The sequence below is a fragment of the Phyllostomus hastatus genome, unplaced genomic scaffold (genome assembly GCF_019186645.2).
Source record: "Phyllostomus hastatus isolate PE091 unplaced genomic scaffold, TTU_PhHast_1.1 phas_scaffold_585, whole genome shotgun sequence".
Lineage (NCBI taxonomy): Eukaryota > Metazoa > Chordata > Mammalia > Chiroptera > Phyllostomidae > Phyllostomus > Phyllostomus hastatus.
In genome coordinates this window covers 6,405,205-6,431,213 of record NW_025334037.1, presented here as the reverse complement: position 1 = coordinate 6,431,213, position 26,009 = coordinate 6,405,205, and positions in this window count along the sequence as shown.

The following is a 26,009-nucleotide window of genomic DNA, read 5'->3' as shown; positions in this document are numbered from 1 at the left end:
GATGAGAATTTTCCAAAACTAAAGAAAGCTATCAACCCACAGATTCAAGAGGCTCTATGACTCATAATTAAGACACATTTAAAACACACACACACACACACACACACCTCTGAGGCACTCAGAGTAAACATGCACACTGTCTTCTCATCTGAAACAAAGCATGCTGGAAAACAGAGAAACAACACCTTTAAGGTGCCTGAAAGGAAAACCTGTCAACCTAGAATTCTATATCCAGACAAAATATCTTTCAAAAAATAAGTATGAAATGAAAACATTTTCCAATAAGCAAAATCTAAGAGAATTCACCACCAGCAGACCTTCCCTGTAAGGAACATTAAACACAATTCTTGAGAGTGAAGGAAAATGACACCAGATGGAAAATCAAATCTACATGAAGGAATGAGGAGTTCTGGAAATAGTAAATACATAGGCAAATGTAGGACTTTTTCATTTAATTCCTTTAAGAGATACCTGAATGTTTAAAGCAACACATTATATGTTGTGGGATAATGACATGTAGAAATAAAATGTAAGACAACAACAGGACAAAAGATGGGGGTGACTTGAAGGATACTCTTATAGGTTAACAAGTTATATAAGAAGTGATATATTCACTCATGATAGGTTATAATAAATTAGGAAACATATTACAAGCTCTAGTGCTACCACTAGAAAATTATAAAAAAACAGAGTTATAGCTATAAAAGCAGAATAGATGAGCTGGAATTTTTTTCTTTTATTGATTCTAGAAAGAGAGGAAGGGAGGGAGGAAGAGTGGGAGAGAAACATCGATGTGAGAGAAAAACATCAATCAGTTGCCTCTTGCACAATCCCTGACTGAGGACCGAACCCACAACCTAGGCATGTGCTCTAAAAATGGAACCTGTGACCTTTCAATTTGTAGGACAACACCCAACCAAATGAGCCACACTAGCCAGGACTAAGTAGAATATTTTTTTTAAAAAAAAACTCAATTAGTACAAAAAGTATGGCAAAAAAACAAAAGGAGAAAAGTTGGTAAAAAGCAAATATGATAAATAGAAAGAAATAACATGATAGATTTGAATACAATAATATTCATAACTACATTAAATATAAATGACATTAACACCCCAATTAAAATGCAGAGATTGGCACACTGGATATGAAATCAATATCATCAACATGTACATTTTTAAAATATAAAAACATGTACCTTAGAAGCAAAAGTGGAAAATGATATATCATGAAAACATTAATCATAAGATTAATGCTTCAAGAAATTGAAGTGGCTATATTAATACCAGACAAAGCTGACATTAAGACCAGTTATTACCAGAGATAAAAAGGAACATTTCATAATGGTAACAGTACCAATCCACCAGGAAATCATAACAATCCTGGATGAGCATGCATATAATAATAGCTAGAAAATTCATAAAACAAAATCAGTAAAACTTAAAGGGGAAATAGAAAAATCTGCAATAACTGTTGGAAATTGTAACATTCCTCCAATGGTGACTAACTGAATAAGTAGACAAAAAATAAGAAGAATATAGATTTTAAAAAACACTATCAATAAAAGTAATTTAATTCACATTTATATGACACTATACTCAATAGATATAGAAGACTTTTTTTCAAGTGCACATGGTATAGTCATGAAGGTATACTATATACCAAACCATGAATAAAATCTAATATATTTATTCATTTTATTTTTTATTGTTGTTCAATTACAGTTGTCCCAATTTTTCCTCCTGATTCTCTCCCCTGCCTCATCCAATCCCCCTCTCCCAAAGACAATCCCCACTCAGTTGTCCTTGCCCATGGGTCTTTTGTGCATGTTCCTTGACTTGGCTCTTCCCCTTCTTGCCCCCATTACCCCCCTTCCCCTGCTCTCTGGTCACTGTCAGTTTGTTCTCTATTTCCATGTCTCTGGTTCTTTTTTGCTTTTCTTTTTGTCTTTTGCTCGTTTGTTATTTGTTTGTAGGTTCCACTTATAGGTAAGGTCATATGGTATTTGTCCTTCACTGCCTGGCTTATTTCACTTAGCATAATATTGTCTAGTTCCATCCATGCTGTCAAGAAGGATAGTATTCTATTGTATAAAGGTATCACAGTTTTTTGATCCACTTGTTTACTGATGGGCACTTAGGCTGTTTGCAGCACTTGGCTATTATAAATAACACTGCTATGAACATATGGGTACATAGGTTCTTATGAATTGGTGTTTAAGGATTCTTAGGGTATAATCCCAGAAGTGGAATTACTGGACCAAAAGGCAGTTCAATTTTTTTTTTAGGAAATTCCACTCTGTTTTCCAAAGTGACTACGCCAGTCTGCATTCCCACCAACAATGTACTCAGGTTCCCTTTATTGGGAACCAATCTGAATGGCCATGGCGAATGTAGCTCAGCCCTGGTTCAGAAAACCACTAGGCATGAGGCGATAAACAGGAGTCAGGCCCACAGATTGGCTTTCCCATGGGGAACCCAACCTACATTGTACCTAGGCAGTTTTGAGGCTTGCTTTTGCTAAAACTCCCTCACTCTGAATTAGGGCAGCAGATATTCAATGCATATCTTTGAAATAACTTCCTAAAGTCTGTACTAAATCTCCCAAGAACAGAGTGTAACCAGTTCAACCACTTTTTCCCTTGCATTTGCAACATTCTTTTCTTTGTTATCTGTAACAAGTAAACAGCAACATCATTTCCTATGCATAATAAATGAGGACCATCCTCGATGTAATGCCCCCAGAAAAGCAATAAAAGCCTGTCCAGGCAAGGGTCAGGGTGCTCTCACTCAGAGAGTGGCCATGCCGTCCCTTTTCTCCACAGGACTTCTGCAGTCCATGTGAATTTGTTGGTCGCTGCCACACAGACCCCACTGGTCGGAGTCTGCATGACCCTTTACTCCACAATCTTGCCAGCACTTGTTTATTTGTTAGTGATGGCCATTCTGACTGGTATGAAATGGTATTTCATTGTGGTTTTAATTCGCATCTCTCTGATGGCTAGTGATGTTGAGCAACCTTTCATATGTCTCTGGGCCCTTGTATGTCCTCCTTGGAGAAGTGTCTATTCAGGTCCTTTGCCCATTTTTTTAATTGGATGGTTTGTCTTCCTGGTGTGGAGTTGTGTGAGTTCTTTATGTATTTCGGAGATCAAACCCTTGTCTGAAGTATGGTTGGCAAATATGTTTTTGCATATGGTTATTTCCCTTTTTATTTTGCTGATGTTTTCCTTAGCCATGTAGTCCCATCTGTTTATTCTTTCCTTATTCCCCTGACCTAGGGGACATATCAGTGAAAATTTTGCTGTGTGGAATATGTGAGATTTTCTTGCATATGTTCTCTAGGGCCTTTATGGTATTGCAACTTATATTTAAGTCTTTTTTTAATCTCGAGTTTATTTTTGTGTATGGTGTAAGTTGGTAGCCAAGTTTCTGTCTTTTTTTTTTTTTTTGCACATAGCTGTCCAGATTGCCTAACACCATTTGTTGAAGGGGTTATTTTTACTCCATTTTATGCTCCTATCCCCTTTGTTGAATATTAATTGACCATAGAGATTTGGGTTTATTTCTGGGCTCTCTATTCTGTTCCATTGGTCTACGTGTCTGTTCTTAGGCCAGTACCAGACTGCTTTGATTACAGTGGCCTTGTAATATAATTTGATATCAGGTATTGTGATCCCTCCTACTTTGTTCTTCTTTCTCAAAATTGCTGAGGCTATTTGGGGGTTGTTTATGGTTCCATATAAATTTTTTGAGATATATATATATATATATATATATATATATATATATATATATATATATATATATCTTAACTATATATATATATTTAAAACAGGCAAACATTCTCTCTGGGTTGATGCAAATACTTTAATGTTGATAGGGATATATCCTAAATATGTATATTAGTTTGTTAAAACTCAATATAGTGCTTTTTACTCTGTATCATTTATACATCAAAAGAGAAAAGAGAGAAAAAAACTATAACTACTGTAATATTAGACAAGGAAGTTTTTAAGGCAAATATACTAGAAATACATATATAATTCATAATGACAAATACCAAATTCCCCATGAAGATATAAAAATTCTAAGTCTATATGTACCTAGTAATATTATAGCTTCAAAACTTATAAAAAAATATTGACCTAATTTTTTAATCAAATAAAGAGTACCTATTCAAAAGTCTGCAACAATTAACCTGAGAAAGATTTCAGAGAAATGCAATATATGAAAAAAGATCAAATTGAAATTATAAAATCAAGAACAATATAATAATTGAAGTTAAGAACTCAACAGAGTGTAATGAATGGTAGGTTTAGCTAGTCATCACTGAGCTGGAGAAATAACATTAGAAACTTAGGAAACATTTAGTTAAGAAACAATATATCCTTTAAAGCCATGACAGGAAAAACACAGTGAAAAAGTGGGTGGCCTAAAGGAAACAGCAAGGAAGAATAAGTATAATAAACCTAACAGGACAAGAACAAATGAGCATACCAATCATGAGAGAAAATACTAATAATTTAAACTTTCCAGTCAAAACCACACTTTCTTCAGTAATATTTATAATGCAAAAATATTAAAAATGTATATATCCAACCATGGGAAAAGGTTATATGGTGATGTTTGAAACCCTCAATGGAATATTAAACCATAATTAAAATTTATGTTAATAAAAATTCTTTAATAATATGGAATATATATATGTCAACTATTAAGCAAAACAGATTTCCAATCCTTCTACAGTATTATGATAGTAGTTTGATAAAAGCAAAGTAAATAAAAATACCAAACATATATAGGTAACAGTAGTGATCTGTAGGCAAGAGAGTTATATTTTGTTTTGCTTGTTGTTTATTCTTCCTATAAATACACAAGATTCCTCCCATAGGAATGTGTTGCTTTTATTTATTTATTTATTGTTTTTATTACAAAGCTATACATGAATACAAATGATGTAAAAGATACAGATACTGGTAAAAATAAAAGTTCCCCTTAATATTCTGACCTACTTTCTTCCTGTTCCCATCCTAGCCCTTCTATAGGAATAACCAGTTATTTTCCCTACTGTCTTCCAGATCATTTTATGTATTACTTTGATAATCAGAAGCAGTGAATAATAAATACAGAAACACAATCCTTCCCTTGCTGTAAAACAAGGTTCTGTCGCTACAGATGTTGATACTGCAGGGAACAGCTGCACCATGGGAAGCTGGAGTTAGGTGAACTCTGATCTCCTTCTAGTTTCAGTTCTACTGTACAAATCTACTAAGAATCCTGTGAGAAGGAGAGTGACTAGGGTGTGTCGTAGTCAAGGCTGCGTGGATGCGATCAGAACTGGCCTGCATCCAGGAGTTTAGGTGAAATGTGGGCAGGTGGAGGACAGGATGAGAGTCTTCTCAGTCGGCTGTGAGCCGAATCATGATGTTGGGGAAAAACATGGCAGAGAGCAGTTCACTTGGAGGAAAAGATAAGAAGTAGGAATAGGGGAGGCTACATGGAGACATCAAAACTGTGTTCAGAAGGCCTTGGATATCTGGCTTGAATGGTTGGAATGTGTCCTGGTGCTTTAAAAATTCTCTGCTCTTATCAAATCAGTCACAATGAGTCCTGTCTGATGTTGACCCTTCTGGTTTATAAGATGGGAATATGAGTTCTATGAGAATCATGTTAAATAAAGAATGTGAGAACACTTGGCTGTGCAAGTTGTCAATTGCAATAGAAGGTTGAACAGAAGACACAGGACTCTGGGCTGGAGCTTGGGAAGTTGCCTCAACAGATTTCCATTAATATTTCTAGAAATCACTAACACCCCCAGGCCAGCTGCCTGGGGCCAGAAAGATCCTAGCTCATGTTGGCACCCACATCTTTAGTGAGTAACACACTTAATTTACCAGTGTCCTAGTGTACACACTGTCCCTACATCCCTAGGTAACTGCACACATGGTCTGGTGTATCTTCTTCAAAAACAATTGCTGTACACGTGATCATTTCTTTTTCCAGGGAATCATAACATTAGCTACTGTACATGGGTATGTAACTCATCTCTTTTAATTAGATGCTAATTAATGACTCACTAGCTTTAATCATATCAATCTGGTAATACTATTTATGCCCCACAGAATAATGAACTACTTTATAAGAAATGAACGTGGCACATGTTGACACAGGAATGCATCCAGCCATAATTTGCTCTGGGTAAATATCACACCCAGACTTGGATTCTGAACAATTTACAAGGCAGTGCTTATGTACTACATGGGGGAGAGAGGCTGAGACTTCCATAAGGAGAGCAAGACCAAGAAGAGTGAGAGGCAAAGAAAGACCACAGGGAGTTTTTCCTCGGGAAAAGACCACTGTACTGTTAAGTTTTGTCCTAGAGGTAAATTAGAGAAAACATTGGTATGAGAAAGTTCAAGGAAGAGTTTTGCTACTTATATAGCACCTGAAGAAACTGCTTTCTGAACAAAGAGGAATGTGACAGGCAGGTGACCTGATTCTTCTAAGGTGTGGCTCTCCAAGTCCTGCTGGGTCCAGCCATGCTGGCAGGGTAGGAATGAAGATAAGACAGAATGAACCACCGTGGGGAAAAAGAAGAAAATTCTGAGGCTGTTCCCCAGTGAGGAGAAGTAGCCCACAGCCAAATATTCCATGTCCAAATATACATGGTGATATTGGGCCTATCTCAGACAGATTTTAAGAGCCAATATGGCCCAAGTCAGCTCTTGGAGAGGAATGGAACAAAGGTGGTAAGGGGCAGCCAAAAACCAGGTGACTGAGGACACTGGGAGTCCAAGTATGCAGAGGTTCAGGGCTCTGAGAAAACAGTCCCCAGCCAGTGCCTGGGGGAATAAAGAACTGTGCTCCAACCCCAGGTGCAAAGGATTTGCAAGAACTGTCCAGTATAGTAATAGTGGCTAGTTAATGAGGGCTTATTCTATGCCATGTGATTTATGTAGGCTATCATAGGGTGTATACTGAAACAGGTATTCTCCCCCCCATTTAACAGATAAGGAAAATGAGGCTCAGCAAATAAATAACTAGCATAAATAAATAGCAAATAAATAACTTCAGTGCCACGTAAGTAGTTAGTGGCAGAACTGTGGTTCAAACCAAGCACTCTGACACATGAACCCTGTTCCTGAGTGTTAAACTCTATCCAGCCCTCCAGCCCTCTTCCACCCCTTCATCTCTTTACCACCCCCCACTCCCCCTTCCCAACCTGGGAACTATAAGCTATGCCAAAGATGTCAGAGTCTCAGCAAAGCTACCTAGTTAATAAAAACTGTTAACAGGGAAACTGAGGCAGATGTCCACTCCTACAGCCTAGGATAAATTAATGAGAGGAAGGTGGTAATTTGGTGAGAATCCAGGATTCCTTCATCTAGTCTAATCCTAGTCCCATTTCTCCATAGGATGATAATGCATTTTTTTTTTTTTGTCTAGATCAGGACGGCTTCAAGACTTGGATGGCGGGTTGAAGTATAAAGTCCTTACCATGACCTACAAGGCCTTCTGTGATCTGTCCTTAGTATCTTTCTGATGTCACCTTCTCCTACACTGCCCCTCAGCCACAGAAGTTGTTTAGCTGATCTGCGGATAAGTCAAACAAGCACCTACTCCCAGACCTTTGCACTGGCCCTTTCTTTAGCCTAGAACTCCCACCTCTAGATTCTCTCCACAAAGATAGGTATTTCCGCATGTTTTTTTCTTACTAATTTACCCCAGGCACCTTTATATTATCTGGTACACAGTAGACAGTCAATAAATATGTACTGAGTGGCTCAATGTGCCAGTGCCCTTCTGGAAGAGCCAGTCATCCTGCCACCTTTTCCTGCTAGTTTCAGCTATTTCCCTGCCAGCCCTTCCACTGCCCCTTCCCTGACTCCATCCCACATCTCTCTTCAGCATGTCATGCAGCCTTCACATAAGAGCTCAGTATTCCAACTCAGTAGAAACAAGCACGGGCACCGCTCTGTACTAGCATGTGGCAGTTGGAGTGATGGGATGATACAACAAATTCTATAACAGAAGTGTGTTTCAGCGCTAAGAGAGTAAAGAAGTGAGGTGGGGTTTGGGGAGAGCTCAGTGAAGAGGTTATTTAAACTTGATCTTGAAGGACAGGCAAGGACTCACCACACTGAGAAAAAGTTGGCATTTCAGGAAGCTGAAGCTGCTTGCATAAGCACATTACAGCTGATGTGTCTCCCCACTGCCTTCCAGTGCACATTTACCCTTCTCGTAAAGACATAACAGGAGCATGTACTTTCTTGAAGCGACTGCCCCTCTCCCACTCTCACCCACAAGCCAAGGGTTGAGTCTACTTTACCTTACGCTCTGAGGGTGGACATGACCCCAGCCTAGCGAACCAAACCTCACAGGCCTCTGCCTGCAGTGTTTCAGGGATGAGTACTGACCAAATTTGGGTCAAGGAGAGCCAGGTCCCAGAATATTGTTCAAAAACATATTCAAGACTTTTTGGACTGCTGGATTTGGAGTAGGAAGGATGTGAACAAGAACCGTGGCCATCTTGCCACCAGGGGAAGGGATCACCAAGAGAGTTTATAAATGGACTCAACACCAAGGGAAAAGCCACTTAAGTGCCAGAGAGGAACCCAGTTCTGGGGAAAATGCCCATCACCAGATTTGCTCCTGAATTTTTTTTTTTTTTGGTGGAGGTAGATGGTGGAGGAGCAACACATTCTCATTTTTCCTAAGCTATTTTGTGTTGAATTTTCTGTTTGTGACGTAAAAGGTCCTGACTGATATAGGGATGGAAGCAAAAAAAGATCATGTGTTTCAATAGTACCAAACATTAACTTAGAAGGACACAGACATCATCTGCCTTGCTTTGCAGAAGAGGAGCCGGAAGCCCGGAGAGAAGCAGCTCCCTCCAATTTCACAGCTAGAGAAGGACAGAGTCAGGAGGAAGGCGGAGCGGAACAGAAAAGAGGTGTGGGCCTTAGTGGGGAGGAGGCAAGGAGTGACAGGCATTTTACTGTCCTCACGTGGCTCGCAAGCAAAAGGATTTGAAACCACAGAGTCGTACTGAGTAGTGTGTCCCTGACATCACCTACTTCCTTGTGTGAAGGTCCCATGACCATGTGGTCAGAGCATGGCCAGTAATGGCCTGGTGACCAGTGCTAGCATGACACTACTGCTACAAACTCACCAGGTCTCCCAAAGCTTTCAAACTTGCTTTGTGTAACCAGGACATAAAATTACAGACCTTTGCTTTATGCAACTGTATTTTAAATTAGAAAGACCCTCACATAAATCTTACACCAATGCTTTCAATAATATACATTTTTAAAACTGCAAATGGAGAACCAGGATGGCTTTCAGAACTCAATGCTTTCTTTTCGATAGATGGATAGACAAGTGACTTATGCAGATGCGGTATATACATTCCGCACAATTTGACCATGGTTAAAGGGTATTTATATTCTGATGCAGATAAAATTGAATGTGTCAACACTAATGCATTTTTCGAGGAGAATCACTACTTTCACCATAATTTCCATGGAAAATTTGTGTGCACACGCAGTAATAGACACATTTATAACATCAAAAGGATTCAATTTTCTTTTCAATCATACCACAGTATGAATCGCTTTTCCTATTGAATTTAACAATGAAGCACATTACCAGAGTCTAAAGGATGGGACACTTCGTCTTGCTCTTATGAAAGTATGTCAAACAATGGGTAATACATCACACAATGTCTCGGGTTAACTGAGCCTTTACACAGGCTGGCTGCTAATTTGCTTGGGCCAGCAGAATGTCACTTTTATTTAATTTTGCCAATAAGATCAGCAGGGATCCAAACTCTGTTTAACTCCCAGTTATTAAAGGAGGTTTTTCTTGTTACATGAAGAATTCATTAATTCACATCTCTCCTAATTCAGACTTTGAGGTCTTCCGAATAGGAGGTGGGAGGTGCTTTATCTCTGCTATGAAGAAAGCAATTTCATCCCGGACACAACAAGCTTCTGTGCAGACGGCTAAAGCTGCAGCAGAGACAAAGTCTGTCAAGGCCATAAGAAGAATTTGATATGTTAATTACAGATTGTTCCTAGCTAGTTACCAGAGCAGATCATCCAACAGAACTCCAGCAGGGAAAACTTTGTTATCCTACCGTCATTCATTCAGTCATTTGGTTATTCATTCAGTCATTTAATTATCCATCCATTCACCATCCCTATATCCATTCATCTACTTAGAATTTATTAAGTCCTTTCTGTCAGAGCTTGAGAGTGGAGCTTGGGCTACAAAATAAAAATACATTCCTCATTGAAAAGCCTCACATAGTTTAGTGAGGAAAATAAGCAGTTAGTGCTGGATATTCTGCTCACCCGTGTTCACCCCCACATCCATGAGATTCTCTGTTTATGTCTTTTGACCCCACTCTGTGCTCTGGAAGGATGCTGAATTTCAGTGAGCTCCCTTGCCTCATGGCTTCTGGTTGGGTTTGATCAGCAGGAGACACTGGGAGATCAGAGGTGGAAGGGCAGTAAGATTAGGGTATTTATTCCCAGCTCTGTCTCAGCAGAGACAGGAAGGGTTGACTGAGTCTATCAGAGATCCAACTCCTATCAGGTAGCCACTCCCTTCTCTTGGCCCTTCAGACCTGGGGTGGTAATAGCTCCCCACCATTAACAGCACTAATGGTGGAGCACTCTGGGTTACTGCACTAGGTCCTGTTGGTTTTTCCCTAAGCCCTGCCCATATCTTTGTAGATGCTGACTTCTTGTTACACTCTCCTCCTGTCTCCCACTCTGAATGTGTGATCTTTTTCCTGACTGATACACAGGTGAACCAAAAAAAGTATGAACGGTGATAAGGGTGAGCCAGGGGGCAGGGAGAGCCCAAGAGAGAAAGGATCAGGGGTGACAGAATTAGTTTTCTAGGGGTTATTCCTATTATGCTTTTGCCTGAAAAGGTAAATCAATTATTTCAATCTTCCACAAATTTCAACTGCTCTTCTTGTAACCAGTCCAAGAAGTTGAGGTCTTTTTTTTGTATAAAGTTTACCCATTTCTTAAGTTAAAAATAATAGCCCTGGCTGGTGTGGCTCAATAGATTGAGTACCAGCCTGTGAACCAAACCGTCACCGGTTCAGGGCACATGCCCTGAGTTGCAGGCCATGTCCCTGGTAGCAGGCACACAACAGGCAACCACACATTGATGTTTCTCTCCCTCTCTTTCTCTCTAAAAATAAGTCAATAAAATTTTTAAATTTTTTCAAAAATAATAACACTCAAATGGGTGTTGAGATTTGAAGCTATGGCTGAGGACTGAATACAGATCAGGCTTTGTTCTATCTAAGGTGTCTTCTAAAATTCATGGCTTGTGTAAAAACCATATTTTTTTCTGACTGGAAGGGAAATAGTTCCCTGGGGATTCGGAGCTTTCTGGAAACGACCAGGGTCTGTGTAGGCTGATGTCCTATCTTCTTTCACAACCTTATTGTCTCATCATCATTTGCATGAAGAAGGTCAATTGCCCTAACTCTCACATTCAAAGAACCATGAATTTTTGTCAAGCAGCCAATTCCTGAAAATGTGTTTCAACTTCTTCAGGCTTATTTTCCATCATTTTTGTCATACAAATAATGCAAATTTGAAGCATTACTTTTCATGGGGGCAAGTAGTTAAAACCTTTACTAACAAATGTTTTTAGTTTGTTGGAAAATAAATCAGGTTAAAGATTTCTATGCAAATTAGATCAACTTGACCAGCGATGAAAGTACTTAAGAGGAATTTGCAGTTGTACTGATATAACCAGGATCAAACCCAAACTGAGAAATAAAGGGTTTGATGTCTGGATGCCCCTGCCCTGTGTTGGAATTCCTGAGACCATGATAAGCCATTTAAGAGGGTCACTGCAACAGCTAGATGGGGAAGTTGGTACATAATATGTTGATGTGAGTCTTGACACAGAGAAAAAAATGTAGTGTTCATTTTAAAAACAGCCATTTAAAGAGGAAATAATTTTACATAAACCTAAAGACCAGCATGAATATTTATCCTGGGGGACCTTGTGTCCAAGTGTCTGTCCTTTGCTCTGTGCATGTTGGGGTCTCACCTTTCCAGAAGATGTGGCTGGCACACCGGGAAGGGCCACAATATCTGAGTGCTTTGCAAAGGCTTCTACAATCAACTCCCTGCCACTGTCCCAGCTCCTTCTCACACTACTTTACCCTGCTCATTACCATCCAGCCACCTTGGCCTCTATTCCCTCCACGGATGAGCCAGAGAACTAGTGAATGAGGGTCTTTGCTAATGTTATTTCCTCTTTCTGGAATGTTCTCTTCCATTCTGCCTTTGGTCAAGTTTATATCACCCCTTCAGGGAAGTTTCCTTAAGTAACATCCCTCCCACCCAATTGCAACCATTTATATTCTCAAAGATCCCACTTCTATCCTTCTTAACATTTATCACAGTTGTACTTGAAAAATTGTTAGTGTGCTGTTGTGTTTGATGTCCATATTCCTCATTTGATTATAAGCAGCCTTTGGAGTTGTGTCTGTCTTATTCACCCAACTTCAATACCTAGCACTATGTCTGCTACTCAACAAATATTTGCTATATTACTGAAGAGATTAAGGCATCTGTCTTATCCTCTGATTCCTAGAAGCTAACCTCTACTCTGTAGCTTAGACTAGAACTCCACTTCAAATGCTTGATGGGCTGGTTGTAAGAATTCCATTCTACCTTAAATGGGAAAAGGTTTGTCTTACATAGGCCAACTCCATATGATTTAGAGAACACCCAGGGAATCTTGCCCAGAGTCAAGCCTGACTCACTTTTGGGAAGATCCCGAAAACCTCTTTTCAGAGGGAACCAGTCCTCTATTTCCTCTACCAAACTCCTAGTCTATTTCACTTGGTCAATTGCCATGAAATATCTGGAAGCAGGAGTAAAAAACATAAGGATTTCAGGTTTATTTGGGCAGAAATAAAAACTTAATGAGAAACAAAATAAAATGTATCATTGAATCAACAAAGTTCAACTTGCTTTCACCAGAGATCTGTCTTCTAGCACATGAACTTGAAATAATGGTCAAAAGGGCAGCAACAACAAAGAACAATAAAATAAGAAGGTGCACAAGAGCATGTGCGTATAATGTCTCTGAATGCAAAGGCATGCATTTCTGCCCATGCATGGGTGTGCACTCAGGAGGGAGGTCTGAGGGGAATTCATTCTGCAAGTTCACAGCTCTCCCACCTTCAGTTACATGACATAGTCTACTAGGGAACAACAACTGAGCTGACAAATTTCCTTAGAGCACAGAGCTAGACCCTGGAGTTCACCAAATGGACACAGTGAGCAATCCCAGAGTCACGCCAGAGGCAAAGCTGGGAAAGTAGGAGTGAAATTACAAGTGTGAGTAAACTCAGAACCCTAGACTTTTAGTGATAGAGAAAAATCTTCCATGGAATGTCTGCCTGTTGGGGAGGAGGGAGACTGTGTCATGAAGAAAGTGAGTAACTATGGGGATAAAATGAAATGAAGACATACAAAGAAGAGAGGGAAAGACACCAAAGAAACAAAGAGAATCTTATCGTGACTTGTCCATGTTGTATTTGCAATCTGGAGGCGAAGGTGAAAAAAGCCTGAAAGTGTGCACGCATGCAAATGTGTGTGTGTGCACCTGTATGTACAGTTGAACTTACCTTGCATGTTCACAGGCATGTATATTGGGGTGTAGTGATGATAGATGCATGTGTTGACACACCAGTGCATATGTTTTTTCTTCTATATATGCACATGTACACATGTATCAAAGGGAGTGATGCCAAAGCTCAGGATATTATGGGACTTCTTATATTTTAGCGGCAAAGGCTGATGACATTATTGGCTGTCATATGCTGTTTTCTGTGTTGTGACAAACATTTTATATCTCTTTTCTCATTTAATCTATCAAGTCCCATGAGGTTCAAATTAATGTCTCTGTGTTGCAGATGAATCCTCTGAGACTCACTGAGGTTATGTGACTTGCCCATGTCACATAGCTTATTAAGTGACAAGGTTAGGATTTGATCCTAGATCTCTCTGGCATTGCAAGTGAGGCTTATGAGGGCCCAAGCACCAAAGCAATTAAGTCATGGTTTGGTGCACTACCTCTTGTAGCCCAGCTGAGCATAGACACTGGCCTTCCTTTAATGAGTTTTCTGAGATGTCACCAGTTCTGTGTCTGAAACTGCAGCAGCCTAGAAACCATCTCTGTCCCAGCAGAACAGTTCCCCCTATAGAAGTTCCTGAGTTCCTGAGGGCAGGGGCCTTCTCTATTAATATTCCCTATTGCCCCCCAGTGTCCTGTACCATCCCTGTCACAGAGTAAGAGCTCACTAAATATTTATTGAACAAACAGATGAATGAGTAAATAGATGTTAACACTTGCCTAAATGATAACATATTTTTAAAGAAACCCATCCAATATCTTTCAAATTCTCATAGCAGCTAGCTAACATATAAATTCCTGCAGGGACTTGCTTTAATACAAAAGATAAGCATAATTTGTAATTAACATATCAAGCACATTAGAAGCAGTAGGATTCCCCTCCAGTTCTTATTTATATTTCTTGTTAGCATCATAAACACTTTCTTCACAGTCAGAACAAATAGATTTTCAGTCAGTCCTATTGAAATTATCACAACTTCTCACTTACCAAGGCCCTGGCAGAGGGAGTTTTTCATGGGAGGTCAAGGTCAAGCAATATTCTGTCATCAGCTGTCCTGCCCTAGAGTCAGACAAATGGGAATGACTCCAGCACTCCTGCATATTTGTGAGGGTGAGGAATTCAAAGTAGGGACTTCTGTGATTTTTCACAGGATAAAACATCTCAATTTCTTGCCATCGGATTTCCCCATGGCTCCCTGCATCTGGAGAAAATAAGCTGATTGCCCAGCAGGGATTCAGGTTGGCAGAGGCTGGCAGCATGCTTGGAGCCCAGATCCCAGTTGGCGGCCCATGCCATCAACTCAGGGTGCACTTGACACTAGCTGGGGAAGCAGCCAGCCCTTGTCAGGTGGACGGGGTCCACCTGAATGCCACTCTCCCAAGGAGTCAGAGGGATCAGGCACCAGGTGAAGGCAGGGAGGGGAAGAAAGGGTATGGGATGAGGGCCTCATGACCCAAATTGTGCAGCCATGAAAAGGCATTTCAAATGCTCTGAGAATATAACTGCCCACCTATAAAATGAGACTGATAGTGGTAATATTTAACTCACATGCAGGGTGAAATGGGATTGTATAACCATTAACATCATATCTGATCATTTCTGGCTTTCCATTTTAAAACTTACTATGGTATTAGCTGTTCCAGCTTCACCACCCAGCACAATTTGTAGGAATATGTTCTCAGCACTGACTTCTAGTCTTTCAGACTTGCCTCGTGGGACTTTCTCAGCTTCTCACAGTTTCAGCCTGATGCACTCCCATGCCCTGTTGCCCCGCACATTGCCCTGGGTAAGAGAGGTGTGCAGAGGACCTGCTCTGAGGTTGGGCAGACTGGGCTCCAATCCTGGCTTGGGCACTCACTGGCTAGATGACCACAGGTCATAGGATTTTTCTGAGCCTCTGTTTCCTCATTGGTAACATGACAAAAATAATCGCTATTTTTTCATTCATCAATTCAATCATTCTTTAGCCATCCATTATTGAGTGTTTGCTATAGGACAAATGTTGTTCTAAGTGCCAGGGACATAATACCTGGTTCCTTAATATGTACAGTGTGTATGTGTCTGTGTGTATTAACACAGTTATAATTATCATAGAGAGAAAAAGAAAAACCCAAAAGAAGATAAGAGGTTATTGCCAATTGCTATAGGGAGCTGTAATTTGAATCTCTTTGAGAAGATCTTGGCATATGAATGAGTACAGACCTGAAGGAGGAAAAGGAAAGGCCATGGGAACATCTAGAGTAAAAACCTTCCAGGTGGAGGAAATAGCAAGTGCAAAGGCCCTGAAGTGGGAGTGAGATTGAAGCATATGAAGTGTAGGATGGAGGCCAGGGTGGTGGAGCGGAGTGAGGGAGGGGCAGAGCAGAGAAGAGTGCAAGAGATGAGGACAGAGCCACATTAAGTGGGGACTATTTCACAATATTTTGATTGAGGGTTAAATGAAATAACATATATATGGATGTGCCAAGCATGTAGCAGGCATTCAGTTAAGAACTCTTTTCTCCTTCTTATGGAGTAAAGGAACTTAAAAATCCAGCTGGAACTGCAATTTGGGGACCATAATTTTTTTTAATTTTTATTTATTGATTTTAAAGAGAGAGGGGAAGAAAGAGAGAAAGAAATATCAGTTTGTTTTTCTACCCATTCATGTATTCATTTGTTGATTCTTGTATGTGCCCTAACTAGGATCAAACCTACAACCTCAGTATAGTGGTACAATGTTCTAACCAACAGAGTTACCTGGCCAGGGTCTAGATGCCCAAATATTTTGATGTCCCCTCCAGGGGACACTCCTTCCTTCTCACTGGGGGATCAGCCACTCTACTTGCTTTGATCAACAGTGTCAGTTTGTGATCAATCTTCCTCTTATGGCAGCCATGCCGGCTTTGACACCTGCTGTTGTTCTGGTTTACACTTCTTGACCGGCCCCTTCCCAGAACTGCCTGACTCCTACCTCAACTGCATTCAGTCATCAGGTACCAGCAATGTCCTTTTGGTCTCAGCACTGCCTTCCCTGGCATGAAAGTGGGCATTCTTCTAAGGTCACTTTGACATGGCTAGCTCAAGAGTGGGGTAGGAGCTGATGTGCAATGATGGTATCTGTTGTATCCATGTCTTGATTTTTTAAAATAATTGGGGGGGGGGACAAGGCAGGTCAAAAGGACTCTAGCATTAAAAAGCAGAAAGGCTGTGTAGAAATGGCTGGATCAAAAGGTCACTGCATTTCTGAATACACCTTTGACCTCTCAAGATGTCCATACTTACAGATTCCTCAGTTCTGCCATCTGTCTGAAAGACCAGTCTGTGCTATGAGGAAGGGAATTATGACAGCTGAATCATTTGAAAGAAACTAGAGACAGTAGAGCTAAAAATAACTTATTGCTAATTTTTGGAAGAACCAAATAACCAGTATCTCATTTAATCCTCAGAACAACCCCAGGACATAGGGGTGGAAAGGTACTATTAATATCCCCATTTTACAGAGAAGAGCACTGAGGATCAGAGAAATTAATTAATAGGCCTGAGATCACTCAGCTGGGGCTCAAAGCCAGTTCTGTCTGATCCTATAATGCAGGGGTCCCCACCTCCTGGCCTCACACGGGTGTCAGTCTGGGCCTGTTAGGAACCGGCCACACAGCAGGAGGTGAGCTTCAATGTAATGTGCTTGAAACATCCTGAAACCATCTCTCCTCCCATCAGTAGAAAAATTGTCTTCCATGAAACTAGTCCCTGGTGCCAAAAATGTTGGGGACTGCTGCAATAATGCTTTCATCCACCATGCTGCCTTTCTGCAGAAAACCATTGAGGGGAGTTCACATCACTCAGAAGCCTTTAGTCTTTCACTCCCCTTGCAGCAGAACTAAGCTAGAGCTCCAGAGAACTCAAACCAGTAAATGAATTATCGATTGAGTGCTGCCTCTGTGCTCAGAGCTAGGTTAGTTCCACAGAGAATTCAAAAGGAAAATATTCCTTCCCTCCATGTCTCTACCTAATTACCGTATTTTGCCTTGTATAATGTGCACTTTTTTGCCCAAATTTTTGACGGAAAAATAAGGATGCACATTATACACAGGTATAATGATTACATGCCATGAGTATAATAATGGGAATAATAATCCTGTGTATAATGTGCACAAAAACGTGGGTGCACATTATGCATGGCAAAATGCAGTAGAAAAGCCTTCACCACAGGTGCAAAGGGAAGAATGGGATAGCAAAGGGAAGGCTGATATTCAGGGAGGTGCTTCAGGGAAGGCTTCTGGAAGAGCTTACACAGGAACTGGTCTTTGACAGATGACAAATGAGCAGGTTGGATGTGGGCTGAGGCATAAGTGCTGTGTTGGGGCCGGGTGGCAGTGAGGGAACCATTTGTGCCCAAAACAGAGTCTACGTGATGGGGCACATGGAAGATGGTGACCCCACAGGAATTAGCAGGTGTTCCAGGCACGGGGTTTTGAAGAACACTTTGCAGCTGACCAAGATGCTGTTGTAGCCCCTCATTTCATTTAATCCTCACCTCAGTCCAGAGAAGCAGCCTTAGTTATCCTTGCTGTAAGGCCAGGCAGCGGAGGCAGCAAAGGCTCTCAGCAATGAAGTGACTTGCCTGAAGTCTTTGCATTCTAACCTAGCAATCCCCGAGGTAAACTTCTGTGTCCTGACTTCAGACCCTAAAGCCTCACACCACAGAGCACTGTAGGATGAGACCAGGGAGTTTGCAGAAGACAGGCTGAGGCAGAGAAGGGGGTAGGGGGTGATTTCCTATTATAACATGTGAGACACTAAGGAACAATATGAGTTAGGATCAAAAATGCTGTCCTGCTGAGGATTTAAACAAATACTCCTGCAAGGAAAAAAGAAAAAAGAATGTTTAAAAAGAGGGCAATAAATAAATATATAAAGGGCAAAGAAAGAAAAAAGAGGGAGATAATGAGAAAGAAGAAAAACGAAAAAGATAAAAACAGGTGGAAGAAGAGTCAAGGTAGAAAGGAAAGGGAGGGGAGGAGGAGGAAGAAGATGGGGATGAGACTGGTAGCTACTCCTGCACCTGACTGAAGCACAAGGAAACCCTCTGACCTGGCTGGGAAGAGCACAGTGAAATAGAGCACACTTGCCACCAGGTGGTTCCAGCGAGCCTCTCTTCTTCCCCAGTACAGTCTAAAAAAGCAGGGGTTGATTTCAGTTCACCTGCTGGCAGGGCAGAGCATGATGAGCACAAACCATTGGACAGGGTACTCACCTTTGCTGGGTGAGAGCCTGGTTATTGAAATCTCCCTTCCCTGCAAGCTCAAGATCCTACAAGGCCAAGGGAGACAAACGAGGCTGCTGGAAAGGCAGAGAGTTCTGGCTTCCTCCTGACAACCACGTGACCTTCAGTAAATTATCTAATCCCTTCAAGCTTGGTTTCCTCATCAATAAACCTGTTTGATATGTGAAAAGGCCTAGGTGCAATAAATTTAAAAAGTCTGGATACAGATTTGAAGGAGACTATGAGGGAGATGACACCAACATAAGACCAAGGAGACAGACAGGGTATGTTAAAAAAATGCTATTTTTAAGGAATCTGTTCATTAAAGGAAGATGAGGAGTTACTGAAGGACTTGAACAGGAGATGAAGGAGAAGAGTATGGAACAGTCTTAGGGCCTTGGAGGAAGAGAATGAGAGAAGAGCCAGGGTTGGAAAGTATCAGGAGCGCACACACACACACACACACACACACACACACACACTTATTTAAATAATACTGAGGGAGTAGGAAGAAAAGAGTTTAAGAAAAAAAAAGACTGCTCGAGAGGCTAGAACTGCACGGTAAGGAATAAAAGCACTGATTAGATTCTATCCCATCTTAGGACTGTTCTTACAATAGCTTGTTGCCTCAAAGTAAAATAAGACTTGGTCCCAATATGGTGCTGAATATGAAGTCAGCATTCATCCCATTCCCCTGCAAGTCAGGAAAAGAAGAATCCCTTCTTGGGTGAAAACAAAACTCAAACCTTTCTATTTGCTGGAACCTACCCATTAGTTCAAAAACAAACAAACAAAAAAATATCCCCTCCCCAACTTCTTCTCCATATGTGACATATGTGAGCTGCAGTCTGACTGCGAGTTAAACCAGTGGACTAAAAGCTAAATAAGCAAACACATTTTTTGCATTTTTAAAAACACAAATATTTTTAACTCCTCATGGCTTTCATTCAATATATTAAAATATATAATATACATTTAAATCTACATACTGAAATAGCTATCTCACTAAAAGATGCTTTTTACTGAGAAAATGATCATCCTTTTCTCAAATAAGAAATCTTTGTTCAACTGAAAGTTGGGCTCTGCTGTCTTGAAGCTACTTCACTTTGGGGTCCTGTGAGACCTTGTCAGCCTTTTCCTGAACCCCATGTTTTTTCAAGGGGCCCCTATCAGGCTGGAGACAGAGTCCTGAGTTGAACAGGAGGGTGGCTTCCTTCTGAGGTGGGTCAGCTTCTGGCCTGAGGTGTGGGTGAGGAAGGCTGAGAAGACCCAGCGGTGAGGAAGCTCAGAACAGCATCCTGCACAGCTAGCAGGCATATGGGGGCTCCAGCAAGTGCCTGGGCATACTCTGCTCAGGAAAGTTGTCTTGTTTCCTAGACCTTAGGCCAGCCATCTTAACTGGGAAGATCATGTATCTTTCTGGCCCAGAAGCTTCCAGGATACAATGTGGCGGAAAGTGCATGAAACCAGGATTTGGGACCCTCTGGGTTTTGATTCCTTTTTTGTCTCAGAGCAACTGCATTGATTTTGGGCAAAAATATCTTTCTCAGAAGACTCTAATCTCTTCATGTTTAAAACAAGGAATTAGGTTAATTTCTATTTTTTATCACCTAGAAATTCCTATTCTCATCAGTTCCTATAAATCTCATACAATTAAGGTACACCAATCATGCAATAATTTATTTGTAGTTTTATAAATCAAAAGTAGCTAAAACTGGGTTTAATTTGGATATTGAGATGATATCTTTCACATGATTCAGCACAAGGGGTCTACAATGACTCAGCCATCAATCGGAACTTTTAATCAGTAAAGAAAACCAGGGTGGCCACATTCATCTAATGTTTTTCCAGTTCAAAGTCAAGACTCTCAACAATGACTACTGATCAAATGGATGAGGGGATGAGTGAATGAACAAATGAGAAAAGGAACAAATGCATCAATACTTTGTGCGATTGGAAACCAGAACATGAGCTGGAGGTCCTATGTCTATCTCTGTGTTCTTGTATCTCTGTGTTCTCTGTTTTCTGGGGGCCATGCTGGGAATCAAGAGCCAATGACAGTGTGACCCCATGAGGTAGCTCTTGCTTCTGGAAGGTTTCCCCAGACTGTCTGCTTCCTGGCTCTACTTCCTAGCCCCAGGATTGTTATCCTTGAAATTCTGTGCCTTTCCGTTCCTACCCAAATATCTTAAAAGAAAGGCTACTACAGCACTCTCCTCCCGACTCTATGTCCCTCCACCCCCCATCTCTTGCTCAGTTCTGCCCCTCACCCCTCCTGTGACTGTCCATCTTACAAGTCCAAGTACATTGGGCTCCTCTGAGGAATGAGCATGTGTCTGCAGTTGTGTTCCAGGTGATGCCAGCTTATTATTCTCTCTCACGTTATTAGTGCTTAGACTCAGGTTGATATGTTTCTGATTAATGAGGCATTTGTTCTGCACCACAAAACAATTGAAGAATACCCTTCCCATTCCAATGAATTGTGTCACAAAGTTAATTATGAGGTGACCTTCCCTGTTTCCAAGCAGAAGAGAGCAGGTGTCCAAGCCTTACCCAATAATTGTCTTTCTGATATCTTGGCAAGTGGAAACAAAGACTCAGAGGCACCTGCAAGGGGACATCTAAGACCTGAGTCTGACATTCATAGCCTCAGATCTCACATTGCCAAATGCTCTCTGCTCTGGAATCAGAATCCAGCGTCTCTTCCCCATCTGTCCCTTCACCTCTACATGTGGAGCAGAAAGGTGGAAGAAAGAGGATGAGATTTTCTGTCTGATAGATCTAGACCTTGACCACGTCACTTAAGGTCTCTGGGTTTCCATCTCAGTAAAAAGGTGAGACAATACCTAGACAATAACACAGGCAGTGAGGAGTGTAGAAGAGCCAGGCCCAAAACATTTCACTTTCCTGCCTTTCCTTCTTGATCTTGGACCTGGCTAAGAGCTCTCATGACTGAGAAACTTCCTCAGTTTCTTGGTTCTGAGCCTCCCACCTATTCTGAGCCAGGGAGCCAGGAGGCTCCAGCATGTGCAGAGCACAAAAGCAGGCCAGGGTCAGGATCAGCAGATACCTGTGAGGCCCTAATCTGGGAGCTACTGCACTAATGGAACACCCAGAAATGCCTCCCTTCTGAGGGTTACAGACTTGTGGCTCTGGAGGGCTCACAGAAAGAAGTCTTCCTCTTTACTTTAGAATGTTCCTTCAACATGTGTTTTGCTAAAGAACAGTAATCTCATGCTCTTGGCACAGAAGAGGCTGGAGTGAAGGATGAGAGGGTACTTTTGGGGTTGGGTTCTGGAGCAGCAGGATCAGTTCAGTAGAGAAAATCCAATCCAATCCATGGTCATTGGGACTATTCCCCAGAGAGGAGCTCTCCAGGGACCACCCTTTCATAACCTGGTTTCAAGGGAACCAATGTTAGTGAATACATTAAGCACCAGGCAAGGGACCATGCACCCCACACCCTTCATTCTTACAGCAACCCCATGTTCTGTCTTATAGGAACAATTGTCCTAATTTTGGAGCAGAGTTATACAATTAGCCCAGGTCACCCAGCAGTCAAGACAGGATTTCAACGATGTAGCTGTATCTCAGAACCCTCCCTTGAGCTGCACACCCCTCAGAGACCCCATCACCTCATTCCTAATAATGCTATAACTCCCCTACTCCTGCATCCTGATTCATCAATATCAAAGAGTTCCCTGCACCCTCCTTTCTTTTTCCATTATGCAGAAATACCAGGAACTTCATGAAAAAATTGTAACTATGAAATAACATGGTCAGAAGCCTAAGTGAGCCTATGATTGCTGAGGTAAATCATTGATATAGACAAATACTAAGTGCTAGGATTGGCCAGAATTGCAGAACTAAGACCCCAAACTAACCAATAAGAGTCATTTGAGTGCCCACATGCAGAATAGGGAGACAGAGAATTGGGAAGAGGAGCTGAAAGGCCAACCCAGGAGGAGTGGGGTGGGGATGGGTGTTGCCATAGGTTTGCTAGTTCAGAGAACAACAGTTTGTGATGAGAGGGGTTCAGTCTCTAGGGAAGACAGACTCTGCTCCCTTTCATCCCAGCTATGTCGTCTGGGTAAGTCATTTAACTCCTTTAAGCATTAGCATGTCCATTTGTGAAATATAGGTGATTCTAATACCTATCTAATCATGCAGATTCAAAGACATCATGTCTTAAAGTGCTTAACACAGAACCTGGTACACAGAAAGTAACTAGTGTGTTAGCTGAGATTATGTTTTCTGAGAAGCTGATTGTGGCTGAATGACACCAGCTAGGCATGGGAAAATTTACATGCTTGAGGTGGGGTAAAATGAACTTAGACACATGTCAACACAACTTCTGATCCTAAAGAGTTAGGGGTAGGAATAAGGTCTTTGACAATACAACTCAGTCCTCTGGAATATTGATTCCTTTAGCAACCTGGTGGTCATCACGGGATGGGGGGCTTTGCTAACCTGCCCTATACCCTTCCTCTACCCTAATTACATTTTCCCCTGCACCTTTTGGGCTCACCCTGACACTAGTGCAGTGAGAAAATGCTCTGCTCCAGCAGAATGTCTGAGCACTAGGTCTAGTGACAGACCATGGTCAGTGGGCCTCAGTGGAGTGGCTGAAAGTGGGGACAGATGTTGTCGATGATGCTGATGGATTCAGCCTGCTGCCTTCCCTACCTCCAGGCCCATTCACTTGGGATCCATAGCATGTCTCAAATAGATTTCTCATGTCCTCTCTTCAAACCTCCTCCAACCCTCCAGCTTCAGGGGGAGCAGAGATTTGTTGAGGCACAGCTATCAAACCAGTGGAATCACTTCTGTTTGTTTCTGATTGGATACATAAATTTGTTTTGTCACAGTTGCCTCGTTCAGAGTTGAGAAGCTCTGCCTGAATTCATGAATTTGGGAGGAAATGAACCAAAGGGACGGAGGAGCCCATTTTTGAACTGAATGGTGGTATGTTTGTCTCCAACTTTCATTAACAATTTCAGAAGAAGGATTACAGAGCTGTGAAAAGGACCAACACATTGTTGAATCGGAACAGCTGCACCAGGCACTAACCATTTCTAAAACCTTACACAGAAATGAGCAAACATAGAACTAGAGACTTTTACCTCTTTTTCCAATCTATTGACATATTCAACTATTTATTAAGTAGACCAATAAATTTCATTCATCAATTTAGCAAATATTTATTGTGATCTGATATAATCAGACACTGTCCTAGGCCCTTGGATTGCATGAGTGAAAAATACAGACAAAAGTCCCTTCCCTCCAGTTAAATTGGAATGTGAGTAGAGATGATATTTTTGAGCACGGGGCAGGGGCAGGAGGAGTGTGTGTGTGCACATGCAAATATGTATGTTTGTCTGTCCATCTAACTGTCTGATTTTTCAGATGTCCCCATCAATTTCTTACCCTTTCCAGAAGTTACCACCTTTCTCGATCCTTTCTCCTGTGCTGCATCAGACTCCACAGTGCTGGGTGGGGCTAGCTCTGACTGCTCTTCACAATGCCCTGAGATGTTTGCCAAGTATAGAAATTTGAAGAATTCCTCCCAGTACTACCAAATCAGAGTTTCCAACAGTGGATCCCAGGGATCTTTATTTTTACCCTGTCCCCAGCATGTTCTAAGATGGATAGGCAAAAACCAGTAAAAAAGACAGGCATTTGGGAAATCATGGGGTGGTGAAAAGTCCAGAGATTTGGGAAACATAGTGAGGGGTGTGAATCCTAGTTCTATCATTTGCTGATAATGTGATTAGAAGCAAGTCACATGTTTCCAGGTTTCAATGTCTTCATCTGTAAAATGGGGGCATTAATGCTCACCTAACGGTAGAGTTGTAGAAAGTAAGCATTGCAGTGCATTTCATGCAGCCAAACCACTACTGACATATGGTAGAAACTTAGTAAGTTTCCCAACCTTAGCTAGAAAAAAACTTTTTCCTGTTATTTCTTAATTAGGTAATAGTTCATCATTCAGGTGTGTATGTGTATCTGAGGGAAGGAAGGAAGAAGAGAAGGCAGGAGAGATAGATAGAGATAGAGGTAGAAGTAGGGAGGGAGGAAGGGAGAGAGAGAGAGAGAAAATGAAGGTGTGATTTGTGCCCACATACCGGTATTCACCTGGCTAATAAGGAAAGAGAACAAAAGTGGCAAATCCTGATTTTATATTTCTTGAATAACTACTTAGTTGTTTCTGACTCAGTATCAGCCAGTATTCTCAAAATATTTTCATGAAGTCAGAACTTTAGGAATTAACCACTAATGGTAACATCTGACCAACAATTAAAATAGTTCATTTCTCTGTATCATTTTAGTTCTTAGCCAATTACTTTGATTAGCATTAAATTTAATAATATGAACATCACGCATTTATATGTTACTTATAACTTTTTGAAATACATCCACATGTCTTTGGATATTCACAAGTATCCTGGGAATTAATCAAGGCAGATGTAATTATTCTACTGCTAGAGTTGAAAACACTGAAATAATCTATAGAGGTGAAATAATGTGCCCAAGTTCCACGGAATTAGAGACAAAGCTTAGACTAGAACCTAGACTAGCCTGGGGCCATTGTTAATTCCAGATACTGACCACTAGAGATCTAGACCTGCAAGGCAGAGAGACCGCCTGCTATAGGGGCTTCCAGTTTCACTGAGAATGCTGGGAGCCTTAGGCCACCTGAGCCCACATGATTTCTTCCTGAGAAGGAAAGAAATGATTGTCTGTGTGTGCCACAGCAATACATAAAATCTATACATAGAGAATAAGAAGTATAAAAAAATATAAGCAAATATAAGCCAGTAGCATTAACTCTTGGGAAAGCTATCTAAACTAACAGTTTTTCTTATAATGGGGTCACTAGTAGTGAAACATCAAGCCAGGCTGGAAACTGGGCTGCTATGGAGCAGGTGCCTCTTGCTGTGAATGGAGCCTGTGGGCAGCAGGGGCACCTCCAAAGTGGAACTCTGATGGTCTGAATACAGGCAACCAGTAATCTATGGGATTATCCTAGAGTCAACCTATAAACCAAGTAGATATTTCTGATACAGGCCACTAAATT